Consider the following 19951-nt stretch of genomic DNA (forward strand, 5'->3'; position numbering starts at 1 on the left):
AGTGTTGTTTTGAAACCTTTAGGTTAACGATCTTGTTAAATGTTGTTATCCCAATGTTTATAATATCAAATGAGATTTTAAATTATTAAATTATCATGATATTATCATGTATGAATATCTCTTAATATGATATATATATACATTAAATGTCTTTACAACGATAATCGTTACATATATGTCTCGTTTAAAAATCATTAAGTTAGTAGTCTTGTTTTTACATATGTAGTTCATTGTTAATATACTTAATGATATGTTTACTTATCACAGTATCATGTTAACTATATATATATCCATATATATGTCATCATATAGTTTTTACAAGTTTTAACGTTCGTGAATCACCTGTCAACTTGGGTGGTCAATTGTCTATATGAAACATATTTCAATTAATCAAATCTTAACAAGTTTGATTGCTTAACATGTTGGAAACATTTAATCATGTAAATATCAATCTCAATTAATATATATATAAACATGGAAAAGTTCGGGTCACTACAGTACCTACCCGTTAAATAAATTTCGTCCCGAAATTTTAAGCTGTTGAAGGTGTTGACGAATCTTCTGGAAATAGATGCGGGTATTTCTTCTTCATCTGATCTTCACGCTCCCAGGTGAACTCGGGTCCTCTACGAGCATTCCATCGAACATTAACAATTGGTTTCTTGTTTTGCTTAAGTCTTTTAGTGAGATCTTCTTTAGCAAAACATTTCTTCAAATTCGAGACGTGGAAAGTGTTATGTACAGCCGCGAGTTGTTGAGGTAACTCAAGTCGGTAAGCTACTGGTCCGACACGATCAATAATCTTGAATGGTCCAATATACCTTGGATTTAATTTCCCTCGTTTACCAAATCGAACAACGCCTTTCCAAGGTGCAACTTTAAGCATGACCATCTCTCCAATTTCAAATTCTATATCTTTTCTTTTAATGTCAGCGTAGCTCTTTTGTCGACTTTGGGCAGTTTTCAACCGTTGTTGAATTTGGATGATCTTCTCGGTAGTTTCTTGTATAATCTCCGGACCCGTAATCTGTCTATCCCCCACTTCACTCCAACAAATCGGAGACCTGCACTTTCTACCATAAAGTGCTTCAAACGGCGCCATCTCAATGCTTGAATGGTAGCTGTTGTTGTAGGAAAATTCTGCTAACGGTAGATGTCGATCCCAACTATTTTTGAAATCAATAACACATGCTCGTAGCATGTCTTCAAGCGTTTGTATCGTCCTTTCGCTCTGACCATTAGTTTGTGGATGATAGGCAGTACTCATGTCTAGACGAGTTCCTAATGCTTGCTGTAATGTCTGCCAGAATCTTGAAATAAATCTGCCATCCCTATCAGAGATAATAGAGATTGGTATTCCATGTATGGAGATGACTTCCTTCAAATACAGTCGTGCTAACTTCTCCATCTTGTCATCTTCTCTTATTGGCAGGAAGTGTGCTGATTTGGTGAGACGATCAACTATTACCCAAATAGTATCAAAACCACTTGCAGTCCTTGGCAATTTAGTGATGAAATCCATGGTAATGTTTTCCCATTTCCATTCCGGGATTTCGGGTTGTTGAAGTAGACCTGATGGTTTCTGATGCTCAGCTTTGACCTTAGAACACGTCAAACATTCTCCTACGTATTTAGCAACATCGGCTTTCATACCCGACCACCAAAAATGTTTCTTGAGATCCTTGTACATCTTCCCCGTTCCAGGATGTATTGAGTATCTGGTTTTATGAGCTTCTCTAAGTACCATTTCTCTCATATCTCCAAATTTTGGTACCCAAATCCTTTTAGCCCTATACCGGGTTCCGTCTTCCCGAATATTAAGATGCTTCTCCGATCCTTTGGGTATTTCATCCTTTAAATTTCCCTCTTTTAAAACTCCTTGTTGCGCCTCCTTTATTTGAGAAGTAAGGTTATTATGAATCATTATATTCATAGATTTTACTCGAATGGGTTCTCTGTCCTTCCTGCTCAAGGCATCGGCTACCACATTTGCCTTCCCCGGGTGGTAACGAATCTCAAAGTCGTAATCATTCAATAATTCAATCCACCTACGCTGCCTCATATTCAGTTGTTTCTGATTAAATATGTGTTGAAGACTTTTGTGGTCGGTATATATAATACTTTTGACCCCATATAAGTAGTGCCTCCAAGTCTTTAATGCAAAAACAACCGCGCCTAATTCCAAATCATGCGTCGTATAATTTTGCTCGTGAATCTTCAATTGTCTAGACGCATAAGCAATCACCTTCGTTCGTTGCATTAATACACAACCGAGACCTTGCTTTGATGCGTCACAATAAATCACAAAATCATCATTCCCTTCAGGCAATGACAATATAGGTCCCGTAGTTAGCTTTTTCTTCAATAACTGAAACGCTTTCTCTTGTTCATCCTTCCATTCAAATTTCTTCCCTTTATGCGTTAATGCAGTCAAGGGTTTTGCTATTCTGGAAAAGTCTTGGATGAACCTTCTGTAGTAACCAGCTAGTCCTAAAAACTGGCGTATGTGTTTCGGAGTTTTCGGGGTTTCCCACTTTTCAACAGTTTCTATCTTTGCCGGATCCTCCTTAATACCTTCTTTGTTCACTATGTGACCGAGGAATTGAACTTCTTCCAACCAAAATGCACACTTTGAAAACTTAGCGTACAATTCTTCCTTCCTCAATACTTCTAACACCTTTCTCAAATGTTCACCGTGTTCTTGGTCATTCTTTGAGTAAATAAGTATGTCATCAATGAAAACAATGACAAACTTGTTAAGGTATGGTCCACACACTCGGTTCATAAGGTCCATGAACACAGCTGGTGCATTAGTTAAACCAAACGGCATGACCATAAACTCGTAATGACCGTAACGTGTTCTGAAAGCAGTCTTTGGAATATCATCTTCTTTCACCCGCATTTGATGATACCCGGAACGTAAGTCAATCTTTGAATAAACAGACGAGCTTTGTAGTTGATCAAATAAGTCGTCGATTCTCGGTAGTGGGTAGCGGTTCTTGATTGTAAGTTTGTTCAACTCTCGGTAGTCGATACACAACCTGAATGTACCATATTTCTTCTTGACAAACAAAACAGGAGCTCCCCACGGTGATGTGCTTGGTCGAATGAAACCACGCTCTAAAAGTTCTTGTAATTGGCTTTGCAGTTCTTTCATCTCGCTGGGTGCGAGTCTGTAAGGAGCACGAGCTATTGGTGCAGCTCCTGGTACAAGATCTATTTGAAATTCAACAGATCGATGTGGGGCTAATCCCGGTAATTCTTTCGGAAATACATCGGGAAATTCTTTTGCAATGGGAACATCATTGATGCTCTTTTCTTCAGTTTGTACTTTCTCAACGTGTGCTAGAACAGTATAGCAACCTTTTCTTATTAGTTTTTGTGCCTTCAAATTACTAATAAGATGTAGCTTCGTGTTGCCCTTTTCTCCGTACACCATTAAGGGTTTTCCTTTTTCTCGTATAATGCGAATTGCATTTTTGTAACAAACGATATCTGCTTTCACTTCTTTCAACCAGTCCATACCGATTATCACATCAAAACTCCCTAACTCTACTGGTATCAAATCAATCTTAAATGTTTCGCTAACCAGTTTAATTTCTCGATTCCGACATATATTATCTGCAGAAATTAATTTACCATTTGCTAATTCGAGTAAAAATTTACTATCCAAAGGCGTCAATGGACAACTTAATTTAGCACAAAAATCTCTACTCATACATCTTCTATCCGCACCCGAATCAAATAAAACGTAAGCAGATTTATTGTCAATAAGAAACGTACCCGTAACAAGCTTCGGGTCTTCCTGTGCCTCGGCCGCATTAATATTGAAAACTCTTCCGCGGCCTTGTCCATTCGTGTTCTCCTGGTTCGGGCAATTTCTAATAATGTGGCCCAGTTTTCCACATTTATAACAAACTACATTGGCATAACTTGCTCCGACACTACTTGCTCCGCCATTACTCGTTCCGACACCATTTGTTCCTTTCGTTCTATTAACCCCTGGTCCGTAGACCTCACACTTCATCGCGCTATGACCATTTCTTTTACACTTGTTGCAAAATTTGGTGCAGAACCCCGAGTGATACTTTTCACACATTTGGCATAGCTGCTTCTGATTGTTGTTGTTGTTGCGGTTGTTATTGTTGTTGGGATGATTGCTGTAGTTGCTGTTGTTGTTGTTGTTGTTGTTGTTGTTGGGCCGTTTGTTGTAGTTGCGATTGATGTTGCGATTGATGGGATAATTGTTGCGATTATTGTTGTAATTGCTGTTGTTGTATTGGTGATTCTTATCACCGTTTTCTTCCCACTTTCTTTTGACTTGCTTCACATTGGCCTCTTCAGCAGTCTGTTCTTTAATTCTTTCTTCAATCTGGTTCACTAGTTTGTGAGCCATTCTACATGCCTGTTGTATGGAGGCAGGCTCGTGTGAACTTATATCTTCTTAGATTCTTTTCGGTAATCCTTTCACAAACGCGTCGATCTTCTCTTCCTCATCTTCGAACGCTCCCGGACACAATAGGCATAAATCTGTGAATCGTCTTTCGTACGTGGTAATATCAAATCCTTGGGTTCGTAACCCTCTAAGTTCTGTCTTGAGCTTATTGACCTCGGTTCTGGGACGGTACTTCTCGTTCATCAAGTGCTTGAATGCTGACCACAGTAGTGCGTACGCATCGTCTTGTCCCACTTGCTCTAGATAGGTTTTCCACCATGTTAACGCAGAACCTGTGAAGGTATGCATGGCGTACTTCACTTTGTCCTCTTCAGTACACTTACTTATGGCAAACACCGATTCGACCTTCTCGGTCCACCGTTTCAATCCGATCGGTCCTTCGGTTCCATCAAATTCCAAAGGATTGCAGGCAGTGAATTCTTTGTAGGTGCATCCTACACGATTTCCTGTACTGCTAGATCCAAGGTTATTGTTGGTATGTAGCGCAGCCTGTACTGCGGCTATGTTTGAAGCTAGAAAAGTACAGAATTCCTCTTTATTTATATTCACGGTGTGTCGAGTAGTCGGTGCCATTTCCTTTAAAATAGTCAAATGGAACAAGTTAATCATACAGAATATTAAGAGTAGTTAATAGTATCTCGTAGCATAATATGAACTCATTTATAAAAGCTTTTTCTTCATATTAGCATTTTATAAGTTTAAATTCGGGTAGTACCTACCCATTAAGTTCATACTTAGTAGCTAATATACAATTCAACTACTACAATTCTATATAAAAAACTGATTATAATAATATTTCGCGTTCAAACTTTTACACAATATTTTACAAACTTACAATACCGCTTATTTTACATATAGCATGAAATATAGCACACAATAAATTTGATACAAGATGGTTGTGAAGATAATTCTAGCTAGTACACAAGTCGTTCAGCAAAGGCAATAAAGACACGTAATTCATACGTCCAGAAACAAGTCATGCATTCTGGTTTTACTAGGAGTACTTCCCATCCTTGGTCTTATGGAACATAACCGTTATGGCCGTTGATAAGACAGCGTGTTGTAACGTCGTCAAAGGGACGAGGTTACATAATGTCCAACAGTCCCGTAACAATCTAAAAACCTCATTTCTTACCCCAATTACCGACTCCGTCACTTGTGGGAACGTTTTGTTTAATAGTTGTAGCCCGATGTTCTTGTTCTCACTTTGGTGAGAAGCGAACATTACTAATCCGTAAGCATAACATGCTTCTTTATGTTGCATGTTAGCCGCTTTTTCTAAATCACGAAGTCCAATATTAGGATATATTGAGTCAAAATAATTTCTTAACCCATTGCGTAAAATAGCATTTGGGTTCCCCGCAATATATGCGTCAAAGTAAACACATCGTAACTTATTGATTTCCCAATGTGATATCCCCCATCTTTCGAACGAAAGCCTTTTATAAACCAACGCATTCTTGGAACGTTCTTCGAATGTCTTACAAACTGATCTCGCCTTAAATAGTTGTGCCGAAGAATTCTGACCGACTCTAGACAAGATTTCATCAATCATGTCTCCGGGTAGGTCTCTTAAAATATTGGGTTGTCTATCCATTTTGTGTTTTTATACTGTAAAATAGACAAGAGTTAGATTCATAAAAAAAAAATACTTATTAATACAAGCAATTTTTACATATATCATAAAGCATAAGCACACTATATTACATATATTACACCACACGAATACAACTATCTTATTCCGAATCGCTTGTTTTTTCTTCTTCAGTTTTGGTTCGTTTTGCCAAGTTTCTAGGGATATATGATGTTCCCCTAATACGAGCCGTCGTTTTCCACATTGGTTTAGAAAAACCTGGTGGTTTAGAGGTTCCCGGGTCATTGTTACAACTTAAGGACTTCGGGGGTTGACGATACATATAAAGTTCATCGGGGTTTGAATTTGATTTCTCTATTTTTATGCCCTTTCCCTTATTAGTTTCTTTTGCCTTTTTAAATTCAGTTGGGGTAATTTCTATAACATCATCGGAATTCTCGTCGGAATCCGATTCATCGGAGAATTGGTAATCCTCCCAATATTTTGCTTCCTTGGCGGAAACACCATTGACAATAATTAACCTTGGTCTGTTGGTTGAGGATTTTCTTTTACTTACCCGTTTTATTATTTCCCCCACCGGTTCTATTTCTTCATCTGGTTCCGACTCTTCTTCCGGTTCAGATTCTTCTTCCGGTTCCGACTCTTCTTCCGGTTCCTCTTCGGGAACTTGTGAATCAGTCCACGAATCATTCCAATTTACATTTGACTCTTCATTATTATTAGGAGAGTCAATGGGACTTGTTCTAGAGGTAGACATCTATCACATAATATCAAACGCGTTAAGAGATTAATATATCACATAATATTCACATGTTAAAAATATATAGTTTCCAACAAAATTTGTTAAGCAATCATTTTTCAAGTAAACACGGTCGAAGTCCAGACTCACTAATGCATCCTAACAAACTCGATAAGACACACTAATGCAAAATTCTGGTTCTCTAAGACCAACGCTCGGATACCAACTGAAATGTCCCGTTCTTATTGATTAAAAACGTTCCATATTAATTGATTTCGTTGCGAGGTTTTGACCTCTATATGAGACGTTTTTCAAAGACTGCATTCATTTTAAAACAAAACATAACCTTTATTTCATCAATAAAGGTTTAAAAAGCTTTACGTAGATTATCAAATAATGATAATCTAAAATATCCTGTTTACACACGACCGTTACATAATGGTTTACAATACAAATATGTTACAACAAAATAAGTTTCTTGAATGCAGTTTTTACACAATATCATACAAGCATGGACTCCAAATCTCGTCCTTATTTAAGTATGCGACAGCGGAAGCTCTTAATAATCACCTGAGAATAAACATGCTTAAAACGTCAACAAAAATGTTGGTGAGTTATAGGTTTAACCTATATATATCAAATCATAATAATAGACCACAAGATTTCATATTTCAATACACATCCCATACATAGAGATAAAAATCATTCATATGGTGAACACCTGGTAACCGACATTAACAAGATGCATATATAAGAATATCCCCATCATTCCGGGACACCCTTCGGATATGATATAAATTTCGAAGTACTAAAGCATCCGGTACTTTGGATGGGGTTTGTTAGGCCCAATAGATCTATCTTTAGAGTTCGCGTCAATTAGGGTGTCTGTTCCCTAATTCTTAGATTACCAGACTTAATAAAAAGGGGCATATTCGATTTCGATCATTCAACCATATAATGTAGTTTCGATTACTTGTGTCTATTTCGTAAAACATTTATAAAAGCGCATGCATTCTCAGTCCCAAAAATATATATCGCAAAAGCATTTAAAAAGGGAGTGATGAAACTCACTTTCACAGATTTTTACTTCGTCGGGAAGTAAGACTTGGCCACTGGTTGATTCACGAACCTATAACAATATATACATATATATCAAAGTATGTTCAAAATATATTTACAACACTTTTAATATATTTTGATATTTTAAGTTTATTAAGTCAGCTGTCCTCGTTAGTAACCTACAACTAGTTGTCCACAGTTAGATGTACAGAAATAAATCGATAAATATTATCTTGAATCAATCCATGACCCAGTGTATACGTATCTCAGTATTGATCACAACTCAAACTATATATATTTTGGAATCAACCTCAACCCTGTATAGCTAACTCCAACATTCACATATAGAGTGTCTATGGTTGTTCCGAAATATTGTATACGTGTCTATGGTATCTCAAGATTACATAATATACAATACAAGTTGATTAAGTTATGGTTGGAATAGATTTGTTACCAATTTTCACGTAGCTAAAATGAGAAAAATTATCCAATCTTGTTTTACCCATAACTTCTTCATTTTAAATCCGTTTTGAGTGAATCAAATTGCTATGGTTTCATATTGAACTCTATTTTATGAATCTAAATAGAAAAAGTATAGGTTTATAGTCAGAAAAATAAGTTACAAGTCGTTTTTGTAAAGGTAGTCATTTCAGTCGAAAGAACGACGTCTAGATGACCATTTTAGAAAACATACTTCCACTTTGAGTTTAACCATAATTTTAGGATATAGTTTCATGTTCATAATAAAAATAATTTTCTCAGAATAACAACTTTTAAATCAAATTTTATCATAGTTTTTAATTAACTAACCCAAAACAGCCCGCGGTGTTACTATGACGGCGTAAATCCGATTTTACGGTGTTTTTCGTGTTTCCAGGTTTTAAATCATTAAGTTAGCATATCATATAGATATAGAACATGTGTTTAGTTGATTTTAAAAGTCAAGTTAGAAGGATTAACTTTTGTTTGCGAACAAGTTTAGAATTAACTAAACTATGTTCTAGTGATTACAAGTTTAAACCTTCGAATAAGATAGCTTTATATATATGAATCGAATGATGTTATGAACATCATTACTACCTTAAGTTCCTTGGATAAACCTACTGGAAAATAGAAAAATGGATCTAGCTTCAACGGATCCTTGGATGGCTCGAAGTTCTTGAAGCAGAATCATGACACGAAAACAAGTTCAAGTAAGATCATCACTTGAAATAAGATTGTTATAGTTATAGAAATTGAACCAAAGTTTGAATATGATTATTACCTTGTATTAGAATGATAACCTACTGTAAGAAACAAAGATTTCTTGAGGTTGGATGATCACCTTACAAGATTGGAAGTGAGCTAGCAAACTTGAAAGTATTGTTGATTTTATGTAACTAGAACTTGTAGAATATATGAAGAACACTTAGAACTTGAAGATAGAACTTGAGAGAGATCAATTAGATGAAGAAAATTGAAGAATGAAAGTGTTTGTAGGTGTTTTTGGTCGTTGGTGTATGGATTAGATATAAAGGATATGTAATTTTGTTTTCATGTAAATAAGTCATGAATGATTACTCATATTTTTGTAATTTTATGAGATATTTCATGCTAGTTGCCAAATGATGGTTCCCACATGTGTTAGGTGACTCACATGTGCTGCTAATAGCTGATCATTGGAGTGTATATACCAATAGTACATACATCTAAAAGCTGTGTATTGTACGAGTACGAATACGGGTGCATACGAGTAGAATTGTTGATGAAACTGAACGAGGATGTAATTGTAAGCATTTTTGTTAAGTAGAAGTATTTTGATAAGTGTATTGAAGTCTTTCAAAAGTGTATAAATACATATTAAAACACTACATGTATATACATTTTAACTGAGTCGTTAAGTCATCGTTAGTCGTTACATGTAAGTGTTGTTTTGAAACCTTTAGGTTAACGATCTTGTTAAATGTTGTTATCCCAATGTTTATAATATCAAATGAGATTTTAAATTATTATATTATCATGATATTATCATGTATGAATATCTCTTAATATGATATATATACATTAAATGTCTTTACAACGATAATCGTTACATATATGTCTCGTTTAAAAATCATTAAGTTAGTAGTCTTGTTTTTACATATGTAGTTCATTGTTAATATACTTAATGATATGTTTACTTATCATAGTATCATGTTAACTATATATATATCCATATATATGTCATCATATAGTTTTTACAAGTTTTAACGTTCGTGAATCACCTGTCAACTTGGGTGGTCAATTGTCTATATGAAACATATTTCAATTAATCAAATCTTAACAAGTTTGATTACTTAACATGTTGGAAACATTTAATCATGTAAATATCAATCTCAATTAATATATATAAACATGGAAAAGTTCGGGTCACTACAGTTACGGCGTTTATTTTTTTTTTAAGCTTGTTTTAAAGGTAGCCCTCTTTTCTTATCATTATTACTATTATTATTATCATTATTAGTATTAAAAATATCATTTTTAATAAGATTGCTTTTATTATTAAAACTATCATTAGTATTATCATTTTTATCATTATAAGTATTATCATTTTTATTATCATTATCATTTTTATTATAACAAATAAATATTTTGTATATAAAGGTATACCTATTACATATACTATATCAATACTACATAATTTTTTTTTTCATATAAAATATCACTATCTATAATTTTATATATAATTAATTTACATATGGTATAAATATATATTTTTAACATAATCATATATATAAATATTAATTTTGATACATTATATAATATTTTAAGTATAAATAAAAATTATAATAAATGATATATATATATATATATATATATATATATATATATATATATATATATATATATATGTATATATATATTCTAATTAAAATACTTTAAAAAGAATTGGATATATATAAATATTAGATATGATCATAATATTTGTTTTATGTGTTAATATTACTTGATAAATAATTGATATAGGTTTGTGAATCCGAGGCCAACCCTGTATTGTTCAATGTCGTCATATGTATTTTTACTACAAAATACAGTATTGTGAGTTTCATTTGCTCCCTTTTCAAATGCTTTTGCAATATATATTTTTGGGACTGAGAATACATGTGCTGCTTTTATAACTGTTTTACGAAATAGACACAAGTAATTGAAACTACATTCTATGGCTGGATTATTAAACCGAATATGCCCCTTTTTAGTCTGGTAATCTAAGAATTAGGGAACAGACACCCTAATTGACGCGAATCCTAAATATAGATCTATTGGGCCCAACAAGCCCCATCCAAAGTACCAGATGCTTTAGTACTTCGAATTTATCATGTCCGAAGGGAGTCCCGGAATGATGGGGATATTCTATATGCATCTTGTTAAGGTCGGTTACCAGGTGTTCAATCCATAATAATGATTTTTGTCTCTATGCATGAGACGTATATTTATGATAACTGAAAATGAAAATCTTGTGGTCTATTAAAATAATGGAAATGAATGTTTATGATAAACTAATGAACTCACCAACCTTTTGGTTGACACTTGAAAGCATGTTTATTCTCAGGTATGAAAGAAATATTCCGCTGTGCATTTGCTCATATTAGAGATATTACTTGGAGTCATTCATGGCATATTTCAAAAGACGTCGCATTCGAGTCATCGAGTTCATCAAGATTAATATTAAGTCGATTATAGTTGGATATATTATGAAATGGTATGCATGCCGTCAACTTTCAATGTATTGAAAGTTTTTCTTTTAAAAACGAATGCAATGTTTGTAAAATGTATCATATAGATGTCAAGTACCTCGCGATGTAACCAAATGTGATGTATTCGTCCAGATGGATTAGGACGGGGCACTACAGGTGGTATCAGAGCGGTGGTCTTAGCGAACCAGGTCTTGCATTAGTGTGTCTAACTGATAGTTGATTAGATGCATTAGTGAGTCTGGACTTCGACCGTGTCTGCATGTCAAAAGTTTTGCTTATCATTTCGTGTCGAAAATTTCTTGCTTATCATCCTTAGGAAATTACCTGTTTATCATTATTAGTCTAGACACGTCTTGCTACATTAATTGCATGAGTAGTGTATAGACAAAATTCATATCTTAGCGTATCTGCTAAATCATATCTTATCGTATATGTTACTTTAAACTTTGCCTGACATATCCCGCAAATTCCTCCGTAATCTACGAAATCTTTTGTTCTATATCTATAGATATTCTATGTAATTAGAATACCATCCGATAACCGAAAATCATTCCATATCAAAAAATCCTTATTCAATCGTACGAAATGGAATTCATCATTAATTCAAGTTCCTCGAATTTCGAAATGGAATCCCACTCCAGCTCCGAAAGCAGTGTGACCGGAATGGATCAACCAATTAGCCATCATCTATTCTGGATAAATTGGGGATGGGTTCATAGCCTCCTTAATAATTGGAGACAAGAAGAAGGTGATCCCTTCCATCTACCACATTGCCCTCTTGGCGAAGAACCTGAAGCACTTACCGGCGAACCTGTTCGAGACACCATTTTCTCTCTCATTTCCAGAGTATCTCGTCACGATTACATACTACATCAAATTTTAGATTTTATTTATCCACTCGTCCGAACCGACAATCACCCCGGTGTATTAGAAGAAGTCAACGAGCTTCGCGCTCGAGTAGTGGCTTTAGAGAATATGGTGCAAAGGTTACAAACAGCAGCAGCAGCACCAGTAGCATAACTAGTACCACCATCATCAACGCCAACAGTACCATTACCACCTCCAACCACAACCGCGTCATAAACCTCAACTTCACAATCTGTCCCACGAGCATCAACGTCATACGCTCTGTAGATACCAAGAGATACCACCAACAACAAACGATGAAGTGTTGATTCATAACTTTATTGGAGAAACATTTTGCAACGATTATATAATCTCTAAAGTCTTAGAGATTATCAATTCTAACCCTAACCAGAAATCAGATGAGTGAACCAAAATGATAGAAGGAAGAGTAGAAACCCTGACAAGAATGATGTGTGATTCACAAGCTAGACTTGTTTTACCAACAGCATCAACAGTACCGTAGCATCACCAGCACCGTCAGTATCGTCAGCTTCATCAGCCCTAGCAGCACCTATAACATCACAAGCTCCGACACTTCAAGAATCACCATGGACATTATTACAAATCAACAACAAGTATGTCATATCATCAAGATATGAAGTATTAATTCATTTCCACTGAAGGATTTATATGTATATCTTATATATATAAATTTCCAAACCATAATAAATCTTCCCGTACTAAGCTATTATGTGTGAATCTTAACTACACGGTTAATTCATATTACAAATATGCAATAATGTACGTCCTTCGCCCACAACTTAACCATCGTTAACTACAATCTCTGTCTCAATTCAACAAATTCTAATTCATAATAAATCAAGTATATATTTGATTTTACACTTTCATCATCGATGTACCCAAAACTTTGCAGATAATATCATTCATACTTTGCGAAGTTCACAAGAATTTAACGAAAACCAACATCACGCCTCAACAAATAACGAAGTATTGATTCATAATTTCAATATTATTGAAGAAATACTTATGTAATCTCTAAAGCCTTCAAGGGATTATTCAATTCTAGTTCCAACCGTAAATCGAATGAGTTTAATTAGTATTAACTCATTAAAATCTATGTTACATCTGAAGAGAATATATACATGTATATTTTCATAAAGACTGTAATAAAATTCTTTTGTAAAAAATATTAATTGTGAATTTTTTTTAACGGGCAGGTAATACCCTAGAGATATATATATATTCACAATTAATATGTTACATTCTTCGAATCTGATTAAGCAAATTATCAACTATACTTCCTACTTTCATAATAATATACATTCTTTTATAGAAATCAAAACAACCATATTCATTCAAACTCAATTTTGATTTTGAAATCTCAGAATTCAATTCGAGATATAACCGGTACATCACTTTTAGATTCCTACATCTTTCAAAGCTATATTTTGACTTAAAAACTGTGTTAGAACATCAAATGTATATTAACGATTACAATCTATGTTCAAACCCTTCGAAAATTTCTGAAGACACTTCAAATAATGAGCAATCGAGATGGTGATCCAACCACATGTTACCCACAGTTATGTACCCGAAAAACTCTTAAAATCAAAGTAAAAGTTTAAACAACGTATCCGTGTCAGATTCTTTGGCATTTATTAGCAAAAATAACTTTGTGATTCCTTTTCAAAGTAGCCAGTTTTGTCACAGCTCCAGCAAGTCAACTTCGACTTTTCAGTCAGACTAACCTTATTATAACCTTGAGATATACACCATCGTTACCAGGGAACCTTTTACATTCCACCACATTATCAGCAGATGTACCAACAACTTCATTACCCTTTGACTTTAGCCTCTCCAAAAGTCATTATAGTTATTCATTGAAACCCCATCATTTACTCATTCGCATCTTGTAACGAGAATTGCCATACGAATCATCGGGAATTAGCAATCAGTACTTTAAAATCTCGCAGCATGTCTACGCCAACAGTTATATGTGTATATATAACGTCTATCTTCTGGACTTAATTTGAATGTGAAGTTTCTGAAAAACACTCCGAACTACGAATTGGTTCTCCGAAAATGGAAAAATGATGATAAAGCAGCAAAAACTATAAACGACTTTAACAGTAAAAGTTTGATGATAATGAATAAGTGTGCTGGCAAAGCGCAGAAAAAGAGAAGTCTTGGAACTGAAAACCGGATTGAGCAAAGTATGAAGGAGGCTGTAGACAAATCACAAAGACTGAATCTGCCTTCAAAGAATCCAAATGATTCAGTATCTGCTGAAGTCATTAACGAATACCTTGCTCTTAACTCTAAACTCTTGCGGATAAATTTTCTTTATCATCCATCGATATTGGAAATTCTAAGATATCATCGTATCTTTCATTATAAATATCCTTGATATTTCTGAAGATATTTTCATAACTATGCTTATCTGAAATCATTTATCTCTTCACGCTATCAATGTTACATCAAAAAGGAAACTATTTTAGTTTCTAAATTCTGAAAAATTCGAATATAAATATGAATGTTTTTGAAGTAGTGTTGGGAATTGATGCATGAGTTAGTATAATATAATGACACTTGATCAACGTGATTATATTATAGTAAGTCATGACGAGTTTCTAATGGGAAGTGATGATTCAAAGATCATAACGTCATCACGTGCCATGTTACATAACTCTTTCATTCTTCTTAACTTCTGAACATATCAAGAAAGTATATTCTTGATAGTTCTATTCTCAGTGATTCGGGTAATTTGACAAATCAAATCATGCGATTACGTTCTTCCTTGTTTAGAACATTAAGTTCATTCGAAGTTCCATACTTGCGAATTGTGGACCGTTACTCGCTTTAATAGAGATCGAGAAGATAATAAGAAGGCAAAGAGCTCCAAAATATAAGAGAAAATATAAAGCCCAATAACAACACGGAGGTTACAAACCGTGGATATTAATACGAATAGCGATATAAAGACACGGTATAGTTAAGAATAGTATCACCCCAAGGTAATAGTAGAAGTAAACAGATTTTTCTGGTGGAAGATTGAAAAGAAGGATGACATAAATGATAATTAGAAAAATATCAAAGATTAGAACGGGATTAAGCATTTTCATAATATTTTGGATGTATGGACTAAAAAAGAAAGTATAGGAATGGTGAAAATTATGGAGCGGAAAAAGTTTGATTTATAATGAAAATATCAGACAGAGTGATAGAGGCAGATCACCGTATTTAATTATAAAAATCTTAATTTCCTTATTCGCCTAAGAATCAAATCTTTTAGATTTCGAAGATTTTCTTTATATCCCTTGAATTCCGGAATTCAACCGTGACTACGTCACCGGTTAAGACGAATCTGCTTTTACTCATTTCACTCGTTTGTGATAACTTCACTCTTACGCTTCGAATAAACGAATTGTTTAATCTGTATTACTCGATAATGATAAAACTCTATTTATCAACTCATATGCGTCATGAAAACATTTTTATTGTCAGCCATGACCATCTCAATCAAATTTCGGGACGAAATTTCTTTAACGGGTAGGTACTGTGACGACCCGGAAATTTTCGACCAAATTTAAACTTAATCTTTATATGTGTTCGACACGATAAGCAAAGTCAGTAATGTTGTGTAACAAAGTTGTAAACTATATTCATAATATCATTTGACCTTTGACTACTCCCGAGCGATTCACGAACAAATATTTGTAAATAGTTATGTGTGTTTGTATATATATATATATAATAACTGGAAATATAATTTGAAATATTATATGTTGTTGTTATTAAATGTAATTACGTAAAATAAAATAAAAATATGATATTATGAAAATTATTATTTAAAACGTATATATATATATATATATATATATATATATATATATATATATATATATATATATATATATATATAAGGTATATTAATTATATATATTGTGATTTCGAATCTATTAAGTAAACGACGGTAACACTCAATTGTCATTCTATTGATATTAAACAAGTTAAATTCAAACTTATATGATTTTAAAAATAAACGGTGATTCAAAAATAAGTTATATAAGTTATAGCCTTATTAAAAATAAATTTAGAATCTTTCTGGAGACTTTTATCCACCACTAATTTAACAACGGAGCACGAAATATCACTTAATGATATTAAGTCGAATGACGGAGAACAATTAGTGAGCTGGATCCACGTTGATTAATTTGTTCTTTTGACTTAATCAATTGTTATATTGTATTATATATGTATATATATGATATGATATATAATACATGCATGTGAAGTTTAGCACACATATTAATTGTTTTTACCTTCTATTTTTAAAACCCACTTGTTGAAAGATCAAAACAAACCACTGTACATGATTGATTACTTTGATTACTTCCTAACTAGCCTATAAATCCTATATATACATGTGTACGTTAACCAACATCTTCTATCACCATTATCTAAACCCATATCACTTATTGCTAGTGTCTTTCTGTTTAATATTCGATAGACCCACCCACTAGCATGTATATATCCATTCAAGTCAATTCCCACCACCTCTATTCTATTGTTTTTTTACTAATCCACTTAAACAAAAATTCCATTTATAATACTGTACATCCGTGAACTTGATTATTATTAAAGTAACTTTATTGTTTTGTTTTCTTCATATATGAGAATCTAAATATTATGTATGTATCACCTTCCACTATCTATCACTTTTGCTAGATTATATATAATCTATATATGTATATTGATATACATACAGATGGGAGAAATTAACCCAAAGCAAAGCATCCCTCAACTTCACCACTCTACACCAATCTCAAACCGCAACTAAACCACCACACGAACAACCATGTCTACTGCTACTTCCATTCGCGTTTTCTGTTCCAAACATCTCAAACACAAACACACCTTCTTGTATGAAACCTAATTGGGTGTTGCAGCAGCAGTTTGAAGACAAAAGCATAATCCATATATCTCTGTATATATTTTTTTTTTCTTGTTTATGTCGACTAGAGCATCAGCTTCTTTCACCCACCTTGGGTTCACCATTTCCAACCGCCACCTTGTATATATATATATATATATATATATATATATATATATATATATATATATATATATATATATATATATATATATATATATCATCAAGAAACCGTTTCGTTTTCTGTTTATTTCGGGAGACCTTACAACCATCACCAACCATCGTGATTTGCTGCACCTGTTTTCTATTTAAAAACGATCGAAACCACCACCCTCAAACTAACAGCTACTATTACCTTTTATTCCTATTTCTATTCCATCTGAAAACCCACTCTCTATAACTATAAAACCACCCTCAAAGATCACTGTGTTGATGTGTACTGTTTTCTTGTTTCGAACCTCCTGCACGCAAAATATTTTATCTTTCTTGCTCGCTGTTGCAGCCTCTGCTGCTGCTGTATGTGTTGTTTCTGTCGAGAAGACTCAACCCAAAACGAGAGTAAGACCTGCAACTTCTAATGTTTCTGTTTATTCTCGTTGTAAAACAAATCCAAATACGCACACAACAAACCTCTTGCTCGACTTCAAACCCTACAAAATATCACCATAATAAACCCATGCTACCATTACAGCCACTTCTACTCTGTTTTGGTTCGAAGCTCAAGCCAAAAACCGCTATATTTATTTCTGTTTCTGTCCAGGAACCCACCATCGAAACTTGCTTATAATAATGAAGGTACAATAATTCATGATAACTACCTTACTTTTTCCTTCATGGCCGACCATTACTAAAGCAATTAACCCCACCTCACCCACTTGATTGAATTATAATTAAAGATTAAATAAAGATAATGATAAACGGCTGCAATTTGTTTGTTGTTACTGTTGTCGATTGAACTGCAGTACCAACTCAAAAATTCATCGTTCAATTTAATTTAGTCATGTTAATGGACTACCAGATTGGGTTGTCACTGGGTCCGTGTATTAATTATCCTGTTGGACTGCTACATTAAATAACGATGTTGATGATGAACCGAGATGATCATGGATCGTTGATAATCATGGATAATGATTATGATAATGATTATGATAACCGACGATGATGGTGATGGTGTACGATGAGGTAGATGATGTTGATGATGTGGTGATGTTGATGAATGATCGTGATAACGATGATGATAATGTTTCGATTTTTTTCCTTCGGCTGCTACTAGCATGTTCTCTAATCTGTTTCAGTTTCAATAATGAAGATGATGGAATATGATTATGTTAGATGATGCTGTGTGTTGATAATGATAATATAAAGATGATGATAAAAACGATTATGATGCGAAGATGATGAAGATGAATGATCACGAGATGGTTAGATGATGATGACCTCATATATTTTTGTTAACCGACTGCTATACTACCGTGTTTCATTTAATTGTTGGGTTTAGATAACACAACTTGGGCCGTGTTTCTTTTTACACTTTTTATTGGGCCGAGAACTAACTTAGATTTTTCTGTTGGACTACCATGCTTCAGTTTGGGCCGTAAACTATTGGGTTAAAAGGATTAGGATACTAATTACTTCATAAAAGTGGAAGTGGAGGAATGGTTAGGTGTGTGGGTTTTTAACTGAGAAGTTTTGGGTTCGAACCCGGGCTACAACGTTTATTTTATTTTTTAAGCTTGTTTTAAAGGTAGCCCTCTTTTCTTATCATTATTACTATTATTATTATTATCATTATTAGTATTAAAAATATCATTTTTAATAAGATTGCTTTTATTATTAAAACTATCATTAGTATTATCATTTTTATCATTATAAGTATTATCATTTTTATTATCATTATCATTTTTATTATAACAAATAAATATTTTGTATATAAAGGTATACCTATTACATATACTATATCAATACTACATAATTTTTTTTTATATAAAATATCACTATCTATAATTTTATATATAATTAATTTACATATGGTATAAATATATATTTTTAACATAATCATATATATAAATATTAATTTTGATACATTATATAATATTTTAAGTATAAATAAAAATTATAATAAATGATATATATATATATATATATATATATATATATATATATATATATATATATATATATATATATATATATATATATATATATATATATATATATATACTTTAATAAGAATTGGATATATATAAATATTAGATATGATCATAATATTTGTTTTATGTGTTAATATTACTTGATAAATAATTGATATAGGTTTGTGAATCCGAGGCCAACCCTGCATTGTTCAATGTCGTCATATGTATTTTTACTACAAAATACAGTATTGTGAGTTTCATTTGCTCTCTTTTCAAATACTTTTGCAATATATATTTTTGGGACTGAGAATACATGCGCTGCTTTTATAACTGTTTTACGAAATAGACACAAGTAATTGAAACTACATTCTATGGCTGGATTATTAAACCGAATATGCCCCTTTTTAGTCTGGTAATCTAAGAATTAGGGAACAGACACCCTAATTGACGCGAATCCT

The 19951-nt window shown here is 33.2% G+C and overlaps 1 pseudogene; it reads left to right on the top strand.

Annotated features, from left to right (window-relative positions):
- The window catches only part of LOC139859286 (desiccation-related protein PCC13-62-like), a 46177-nt pseudogene that overhangs the window by 24770 nt on the left and 1456 nt on the right, over positions 1–19951 (top strand).

The sequence above is a fragment of the Rutidosis leptorrhynchoides genome, chromosome 7 (assembly GCF_046630445.1).
Source record: "Rutidosis leptorrhynchoides isolate AG116_Rl617_1_P2 chromosome 7, CSIRO_AGI_Rlap_v1, whole genome shotgun sequence".
Lineage (NCBI taxonomy): Eukaryota > Viridiplantae > Streptophyta > Magnoliopsida > Asterales > Asteraceae > Rutidosis > Rutidosis leptorrhynchoides.